Source organism: Hyla sarda, chromosome 7, assembly GCF_029499605.1.
Source record: "Hyla sarda isolate aHylSar1 chromosome 7, aHylSar1.hap1, whole genome shotgun sequence".
NCBI classification, from domain to species: domain Eukaryota; kingdom Metazoa; phylum Chordata; class Amphibia; order Anura; family Hylidae; genus Hyla; species Hyla sarda.
In genome coordinates, this window is record NC_079195.1 from 163,300,648 (window position 1) to 163,310,817 (window position 10,170).

Consider the following 10,170-nt stretch of genomic DNA (forward strand, 5'->3'; position numbering starts at 1 on the left):
CGACTACCGGCTCTACCGTAGGGACGGGCTGCACCTCAATGGGGAGGGTGCAGCTGTGCTTGGAGCGGATGGCTAGAAGGGTGGAGGAGAGTTTAAACTCGGGACTTGGGGGGAGGGAACCTACAGCAAAGAGGGGGATGATAGTGTAGATAGAGAGGGGGGACTTAATAATGTACCTGGGGGTGGAGCGGAGGAAGGGGTTAGAATAGTTAATAGGAATAGGCTTCATAGGAAAATAAAACTTACACCCTTGAATCCCATTAACCCCAATAACATAAAGGATGGAAATGTAAAGTGTATGTTCACAAATGCCAGAAGCCTAGCAAATAAAATTGGGGAGCTTGAGGCCTTGATACTGGAGGAACATATTGATATAGTTGGGGTCACTGAGACATGGCTGGACTCCTCGCATGACTGGGCTGTCAATCTGCAGGGGTTTAAATTGTTTTGCAAAGATAGAATGAACAGAAAAGGTGGTGGAGTCTGTCTGGATGTAAGAAGTGGTATGAAAGTCAGTGTGAATGATGCCATAGTGTGTGATGATTCTGAGGATGTGGAATCACTGTGGGTAGAATTACAAAAGGAGGGAAATACTGTAAAAATAATATTTGGTGTAATCTACAGACCCCCTAATATCACTGAAGAGATAGAAGGTCGGCTGCATAAACAAATAGAGAGGGCCGCCCGGGCCGGTACAGTGGTAATAATGGGAGATTTTAACTATCCAAATATAGATTGGGGTTTGGGGTTGGCTAAAATTGCAAAGGGGCGACAATTCCTTAATTTATTGCAGGATAATTTTATGGGCCAGTTTGTGGAGGACCCAACAAGAAGTGATGCCTTGTAGGATCTGATCATTTCCAACAACGCAGAGCTAGTTGGTAATGTAACTGTGTGGGAAAACCTTGGTAATAGCGACCACAATATAGTTACTTTTGACTTAAAATGGAGAAAACAAAGACAGGCGGGGAAGACAAAAACATATAACTTTAAAAAGGCAAACTTCCCTGGGCTGAGAGCTGCACTACAGGACATAGACTGGGGGGAGGTGTTGTCAAACACTGATACAGAAGGTAAATGGGACATCTTTAAATCAACTCTAAATAACTATACAGCTAAATATATACCAAAGGGGAACAAATATAAACGATTAAAGGAGTAGTCCAGTGGTGACTCAGTGGTGAGCAACTTATCCCCTATCCTAAGGATAGGGGATAAGTTGCAGATCGTGGGGGTCCGACCGCTGGGGCCCCCAGCGATCTCCTGTATGGAGCCCCGACAGCCCGCGGGAAGGGAGCGTGTCGACCTCCGCACGAGTCGGAGGCCGACACGCCCCCTCAATACAACTCTATGGCAGAGCCGAAGCGCTGCCTTCGGCAATCTCCAGCTCTGCCATTGAGATGTATTGAGGGGGCGTGTCGGCCGCCGCTTCGTGCGGGGGTCGACACCCGCTATCTGGGCAGAGAGCCTGGCCCCCGTACAGAGAGATCGCAGGGGGCCCCAGTGGTCGGATCCTTAGGATAGGGGATACGTTTTTCACCACTGGTCTACCCCTTTAAAACTAAATCCTACATAGCTGACAAATGATGTTAAAAGAGCAATAAACAACAACAAAAATAGCCTTCAAAAAATACAAATCTGATGGGTCAGCTATAACATTTAAACAGTACAAGGAGGTTAATAAAATCTGTAAAAGTGTAATAAAAACAGCAAAAATTCAAAATGAGAGACAGGTGGCCAAAGAAAGCAAAACTAACCCTAAATATTTTTTTAGATATATAAATGCAAAAAAAACAAGGACAGAGCATGTAGGACCCCTTAATAAAGATAATGGGGAGGTTGTCACAGGCGATAAAGAGAAAGCAGAGCTACTGAATGGTTTCTTTAGTTCTGTATATACTAAGGAAGAAGGAGCTGACATTGGACAGGTCAGTGCTGGTAACACATCATGTAATGTACTGAAGTGGCTTAATGTAGAAATGGTATAAGGTAAGTTAAGTAATATAAATGTAAGCAATTCTCCAGGGCCAGATGGATTGCACCCAAGAGTTCTTAGAGAACTAAGTTCAGTAATATCTGTACCCCTGTTCATGATATTTAGAGATTCGCTGGTATTTGGTATTGTGCCAAGGGACTGGCGCAAGGCGAATTTGGTGGCAATCTTCAAAAAGGGCTCTAGGTCTTCCCCAGGAAACTACAGACCGGTAAACCTAACATGCATTGTGGGTAAATTGTTTGAAGGACTTATAAGGGATTACATACAGGAATACATAGGGGATAATTGTATTATAAGTGATAGCCAGCATGGGTTTACTAAGGATAGAAGTTTTCAAACCAATCTAATTTGCTTTTATGAAGAAGTGAGTAGAAGCCTTGTGGAATGGCTGTGGATATAGTGTTTCTGGATTTTGCTAAAGCGTTTGATACTGTCCCTCATAGACGTCTGACAGGTAAGTTAAGGTCTTTGGGCTTGGAAACTTTAGTTTGTAACTGGATTGAACACTGGCTCATGGATCGTACCCAGAGAGTGGTGGTCAATAATTTGTACTCTGATTGGTCCCCGGTTATTAGTGGTGTACCCCAAGGTTCAGTACTGGGCCCTCTGTTGTTTAATTTATTTATCAATGATATAGAGGATGACATTAACAGCTCTGTTTCTATCTTTGCAGATGACACCAAGCTTTGTAGCATGGTACAGTCTATAGAGGATGTGTATAGATTACAAGATGACTTGGATAGACTAAGTGTCTGGGCATCCACTTGGCAAATGAGGTTCAATGTGGATAAATGTAAAGTTATGCATCTGGGTACTAATAACATGCATGCGTCGTATGTCTTAGGGGGGATTAAACTGGCAGAGTCATTGGTAGAGAAGGATCTGGGTGTACTTGTAGATCACAGACTACAGAATAGCATGCAATGTCAGGCTGCTGCTTCCAAGGCCATCAGGATATTGTCATGTATAAAAAGAGGCATGGACACGAGGGAAAGGGACATAATACTCCCCCTTTATAAAGCATTGGTACGGCCTCAACTGGAATATGCTGTTCAGTTTTGGACACCAGTCTATAAAAGGTACACTGTGGAGCTGGAAAGGGTGCAGAGACGCGCGACTAAACTAATATGGGGCATGGACCATCTTAGTTATGAGGAGCGATTAAAGGAGTTACAATTGTTTAGTCTTGAGAAGAGACGTTTAAGGGGGGATATGATAAAAGTATATTAATGGTCCATACAAAAAATATGGAGAAAAACTGCTCCAGGTTAAACCCCCCCCCCCCAAAGGACGAGGGGGCACTCCCTCCGTCTGGAGAAGAAAAGGTTTAGTCTCAAGGGGCGACACGCCTTCTTTACCATAAGAACTGTGAACACTCTACCTCAGGAACTGGTCGCAGCAGGAAAATTTAACAGCTTTAAAACAGGGTTAGATACATTCCTGGAACAAAATAACATTAATGCTTATGAAGAAATATAAAATCCCATCCCTTCCCCAATATCGCGCCACACCCCTACTCTTCAATTCCCTGGTTGAACTTTATGGACGTATGTCTTATTTCAACCGTACTAACTATGTAACTATGAAGGAGTGCCATTGAGCTTTTGGTGAGAGAATTTGTTTGAGATAGAAGTGGGAGGTCCTGTGCGTTTACAAAGCCCCCCGTGGTGCCAGAACAGTGGATCCCTCCACATGTGACCCCATTTTGGAAACTACACCCCTCACAGAATTTAATAAGGGGTTCAGTGAAAATTTACACCCCACTGGCATTTGCAGATCTTTGGAACAGTGGGCTGTGCAAATGAAAAATTACATTTTCACGGACCACTGTTCAAAAATCTGTCAGACACCCGTGGGGCGTAAATGCTCACTGTACCTCTTATTACATTACATGAGGGTTGTAATTTCCAAAATAGGGTCACATGTGGGAGGGGGGTCCATTGTTCTGGCACTATGGGGGCTTTGTAAACACACATGGCCTTCAATTTTGGACACATTCTATCTCCAAAAGCCCAATGGCGCTCCTTCTCTTCTGAGCATTGTAGTTCGCCCACAGAGAACTTTACATCCACATATGGGGTATTTTCTTACTCAGAAGAAATGGGGCTACACATTTTAGGGGGCTTTTTTCCCATTCTCCCTTGTGAAAATGAAATATGTAGGGTAACACCAGCATTTTAGTGACATTTGTTTTTTTTTTCAATTATACATCCAACTCCAAAATTCGTCAAACACCTGTGGGGTGTTAAGGCTCACTATACCCCTTGTTACATTCAGTGAGGGGTGTAGTTTCCAAAATGTGGTCACATCTGGGTATTTATTGTTTTGTGTTTATGTCAGAACCGCTGTAAAATCAGCCACCCCTGTGCAAATCAACAATTTAGACCTCAAATGTACATGGCACGCTCGCACTCCTGAGCCATGTTGTGTGCCCGCAGAGCACTATACGCCAACATATGGGGTAGTTCTGCTCTCAGGAGAAATTGCGTTTCAAATTTTGGGGGTCTTATTTTGAGGGTATAAGGCAACACCAGCTTGTGACGCCAGGCTGAGGGCTAGTATGCTGAGGTAATTCTCCGACCTATCGACGCCTTTCCCAGTAACGATAGGTGCATGCATAAAATGACTGAAGGTCCACAAGGTACTTGAACTTGAACTTGGATAAACTTTACTGAAAGACTTGCAGTACATCCAATGCACAATAACAGTCTCATGCAAACAGTCTCTATATAGTTACATAGTTCAGTGACTGACAGTTGTTGCGGACCTTGACTAGTAATACAAGTCTCTGAATTTAGGGTAATTTGCGAAGATCCATCCGGATTTAGGGGATAGATAAGGTCCGGTGATCTTGCAGAGTGCTTAGGGATTGATACACTCACGATTCTGAATAGATCAGCCATTGCCGCAAGGTTCAGGCCTAACTCACTGCGGAAGATAGCTGCGCAGATCCTGCTCGTTTGACAGCCCGGGAACAAGAGAGAGAATCATGGCCGCTGCTCCCTTATATGGGCAGGGGCGGGGTTGTTTTGATTGGTCCGAATATCTGTCACTCACCGTCACAAAGCATGGTGCATGGCGCAATACGTCACAGGAACCTCCAAAGCTCCTGAAGCCAAAAACCATAGAGTTTACCTGATCACGTGACCCGCAGGTCCTGCTACGCTCCGGACAGGTAATTAACTAGTTATATACATTAGTACTATTATATTTACATAAATCCTGAATAAACTATTAGTTTAATGACTATCTAGATGAGAGGTGACAAGGGGCAGACTAGACAAAAAGGACCCCGGCGTCCTAGGGACTCTGGCTATGGGGACCTATATACACAGGTACCAGATAGGAGGTGGTACCGGGATACCACAAACCCCCTTACTTATGATAAGTCGACCTCGACACCTGTCCCCTAAGACAGAGGGACTAGGACTAGAACAGGATGATCTATGAATTTGCTATACATCCTAAGCAAACATTGAACACATATACATTCTCTGATACTCTTACTAGTATCTGGAATAGGCAATAGAAATCTATCTAGACATTGGTGCTATCTAGACATAAATGCTATCTAGACATTTGAGAAAGCTATCTAACCTTTTAGTTTCTAGCTTCATAGACATTTTATTAAACTTATTATATACTTTAAAGCTTACTAGACAATTAGGCAGCTATCTGTCATATAGTTGCTAGCTCCTAAGACATTTTATTAGCTCTCTACACATTTTTATGAGGCTAAACTGAATATTAGTACAGCTCTCTATACCTTTAGTTTCAAGCTGACTAGACAATTTTATTATCTCACACATTTTATTCGCCAACAATAAGTTACCTGTTAGTACACAAAAGGTTATATTAGCTAGCCGGAAGCTAGGTCACAGTAAGGATGGCTGCTAGGGTCTATCGGCTACACGCTACTTACCCCTAGAGCACTTTCAAAACAACCTAACTAGGTTATTCTTAGAAATACGTGTTAATTCTATATTCGCAAGAGCACCTACTGGCCAGACAGAGCATCTCACACATGCAAAGAAGGAGGCAGGAATTGGGAATCCTAAGTGTTTTCTTAACCCCTTAAGGACTCAGCCCATTTTGGCCTTAAGGACTCAGATAATTTAATTTTTACGTTTTCATTTTTTCCTCCTCGCCTTCTAAAAATCATAACTCTTTTATATTTTCATCCACAGACTAGTATGAGGGCTTGTTTTTTGCGCAACCAGTTGTCCTTTGTAATGACATAACTCATTATATCATAAAATGTATGGAGCAACCAAAAAACACTATTTTTGTGGGGAAATTAAAACAAAAAACGCAATTTTGCTAATTTTGGAAGGTTTCGTTTTCATGCCGTACAATTTATGGTAAAAATGACGTGTGTTCTTTATTCTGAGGGTCAATACGATTAAAATGATACCCATTATTACATACTTTTCTATTATTGTTGCGCTTAAAAAAAATCACAAACTTTTTAACCAAATTAGTACGTTCATAATCCCTTTATTTTGATGACCTCTAACTTTTTTATTTTTCCGTATAAGCGGCGGTTTGTGGGCTCATTCTTTGCGCCATGATCTGTACTTTTTTTTGATACCACATTTGCATATAAAAAACTTTTAATACATTTTTTATAATTTTTTTTAAATAAAATGTATTAAAAAAGTTGCAATTTTGGACTTTTTTTTTTGGGTTTTTTTTGTTCACCGTACGGGATCATTAACATTTTATTTTAATAGTTCGGACATTTACGCACGCGGCGATACCAAATATGTCTATAAAATTTATTTTTTACGCTTTTTGGGGGTAAAATAGGAAAAAACGGACGTTTTACTTTTTTATTGGGGGAGGGGATTTTTCACTTTTTTTTTAACTTTTACTTTTACATTTTTTTTTACACTTGAATAGTCCCCATAGGGGACTATTCATAGCAATACCATGATTGCTAATACTGATTTGTTCTATGTATAGGACATAGAACAGATCAGTGTTATCGGCGATCTTCTGCTCTGGTCTGCTCGATCTCAGACCAGAGCAGGAGACGCCGGGAGCCGGACGGAGGAAGGTGAGGGGACCTCCGTGCGGCGTTCTGAATGATCGGATCCCCGCAGCAGGGCTGCGGGCGATCCGATCATTCATTCAAATCGTGCACTGCCGCAGATGCCGGGATCTGTATTGATCCCGGCACCTGAGGGGTTAATGGCGGACGCCCGCGAGATCGCGAGCGTCGGCCATTGCGTGCGGGTCCCTGGCTGCGATCAGCAGCCGGGATCAGCCGCGCATGACACGGGCATCGCTCCGATGCCCGCGGTTATTCACAGGACGTAAATGTACGTCCTGGTGCGTTAAGTACCACCGCACCAGGATGTACATTTACGTCCTGTGTCCTTAAGGGGTTAAGTGAGACATTTATTTTTGTTTTTGTTTATGTACTAGAGAAACTTAAGGTAGTACATTTAAGTGAGTAATCTAGAGTACTGAAAAGTAATAGGCAGAGCATTGAAGTGGGTAACCAAAGGTACTATGTGTGTAGGTACTAAATGTGAGTCCAGGTACCTTACGGGTAGTTTACCCTGTGTAGTCCTTTGAGACCGCCGCAACACCACCTCCGAGTCATCAGGAGTTCCTTCACTTGGGGTTTCTTCAAGAGCTTCAGTCCCCGAGGGACCAGCTGGAGGGCTGGAAACAGAAGCAATATCTTCAGTTGGACTGGGGGGTTCTCTGAAGACAGGTGGAGTAGTGGCATCAATACTTGGAGCAGTCACTGGAGCAGGACTGATGCTGGGTGTAGCAACCAATGGTGGTTGACAGGGAGCAACACCTACTGGCAACTGACTAGGTGGAGCAACTGTTTGGGTGGAGCAACCAGTGGCGGATGGCTGGATGGAGCTGGGAACGGTATACCCCAATACATGGTAGGCTGCTGAGATGGGAACAAAGGAACGTCCATAGTGGGATGAATTCCCTCTCCCGGCACATATTCTCTCACTGGCCTTGTTGGAGGTGGAGTAGAAGTTGCAGGAGGAGCAGAAAGAGTAAGAGGAGATGGGCCAAGCACATCTTCTTTCAGGCACACTTTTATCCTATTCCTGTGGACCACCTGTGGCTCGAACCCGTCTTTCTGTATCTCGTACACGTCCGTTTCAGGATAAGGGACCGCAGTAATGGTGTATGAATCCGTTTCCCACAATTTATGGGTCCTAGGAAATTTCCTGAGCCACACTTTATCTCCAAGCTGTAAGGGCTGAGCCGAAGCATGTCGATTATAATCTTTCTGCTGGCTTTCATGAACTTCACCCATTTTCTTCTCAACGATGTCCTTGGCTTCCTCAATTCTTCGTTGATGCTCTGACACCCAACCTTGGGAAACCTGAGGAGAATTGTTGAAAGGTGCCTGTAGCCCGAAGGTTCGATCCTTTGGCAGTTGGCCGTGTTGGCCCATCATCAGGAAAAAAGGCATGTACCCCTTAGAGCAGTGGACAGTGTTGTTGTAAATTTCTAGCAGTTCAGGCAACAACTGAGGCCACTCTTCGTGCTTTGAAACAGAGGCAGCTCTAAGCATTTGGATGAACACTTGATTGATCCTCTCGCAGAGCCCATTCCCTTGGGGATGGTAGGCCGTCGTCCGGAGCTTCTTGCAATCATGCAACCGGCAAAGTTCCTGGAACAACTGGGCTTCAAAGGCGGTTCCCCGATCCGTGAGGACCGATTCGGAACACCCCAAAGGTTGGATCCAATGTCGATAGAATCTGTAGAGAAAAGAAAAGAAAGGACCGACGGACGGCGCCTCGTGTATTTACCCTCAATAGATCGGGTGGTGGGTGGGGGGGGAACCCCACGGGGCTTATAGATGGCCGCTCACCTTGAGATCTATGCAAAAAAGCATATCACCCACGATATAATCTGGGTACTGTAGTACGAGTCGCTGCTATGCCGATGGGTTGCAGGAGGAAACAAGTCGTCCTGGGAGTCAATATTAGAAGTAGAGCAGGAAAAAACCCTCAGGTATGGCGCTGCAGACTCTTGTAGACAGATGAGGCTGATGCCAAGGTAATAGGAAAGTCCTCAGCAGGACATTTTATTAAAAAAAACAATAAAATGGACAAGATTACGCGTTTCGGGAGGATCCCTCCCTTCCTCAGATCAGGATAAGGACAGTACAACAATAGCAGGTTTATATAGCCCAAAAATGGGCGCCAAAAACACATGGGAGGAGTAACAATCCAAACTTGAAAATCAAAGTACAGGAACAGAAACAGCACTTACATATAATATACAGTATGAATATACATTAGGAAGCAATACAATTACAAATTGTGGTAATATAAGGTCAGGTTATGTGTTGGACCAAGACTAGCAACTGCTGGAGAATCGCAGTGGGCCGGAAGCTGTCAGCCGCAGCATGTGAACAGTGTAAACAAGGCACTTCCTGTGTGAGAAGCACGTCAATAGCAGTAGCACGTCATGTGTGTAAGTAAGTAAGGAGAAACCACATTCAGAGCTGATTGGTAGAGAGCTGACCATGTGACCTCCTAGCATAGCAACGCGTCCAGGGCAACCAGCCCGGCTTCAGAGCTCACTGCTATTGACGTGCTTCTCACACAGGAAGTGCCTTGTTTACACTGTTCACATGCTGCGGCTGACAGCTTCCGGCCCACTGCGATTCTCCAGCAGTTGCTAGTCTTGGTCCAACACATAACCTGACCTTATATTACCACAATTTGTAATTGTATTGCTTCCTAATGTATATTCATACTGTATATTATATGTAAGTGCTGTTTCTGTTCCTGTACTTTGATTTTCAAGTTTGGATTGTTACTCCTCCCATGTGTTTTTGGCGCCCATTTTTGGGCTATATAAACCTGCTATTGTTGTACTGTCCTTATCCTGATCTGAGGAAGGGAGGGATCCTCCCGAAACGCGTAATCTTGTCCATTTTATTGTTTTTTTTAATAAAATGTCCTGCTGAGGACTTTCCTATTACCTTGGCATCAGCCTCATCTGTCTACAAGAGTCTGCAGCGCCATACCTGAGGGTTTTTTCCTGCTCTACTTCTAATGTCGATAGAAGAGCTGAGCAGCAGTCTTGGCGGTAAGATCCTTGACACGGACCACAACCACCCACTTGGAATAATGATCCACCATGGTTAGAGCATGACAATAGCCAGATCGAGTGGGGGC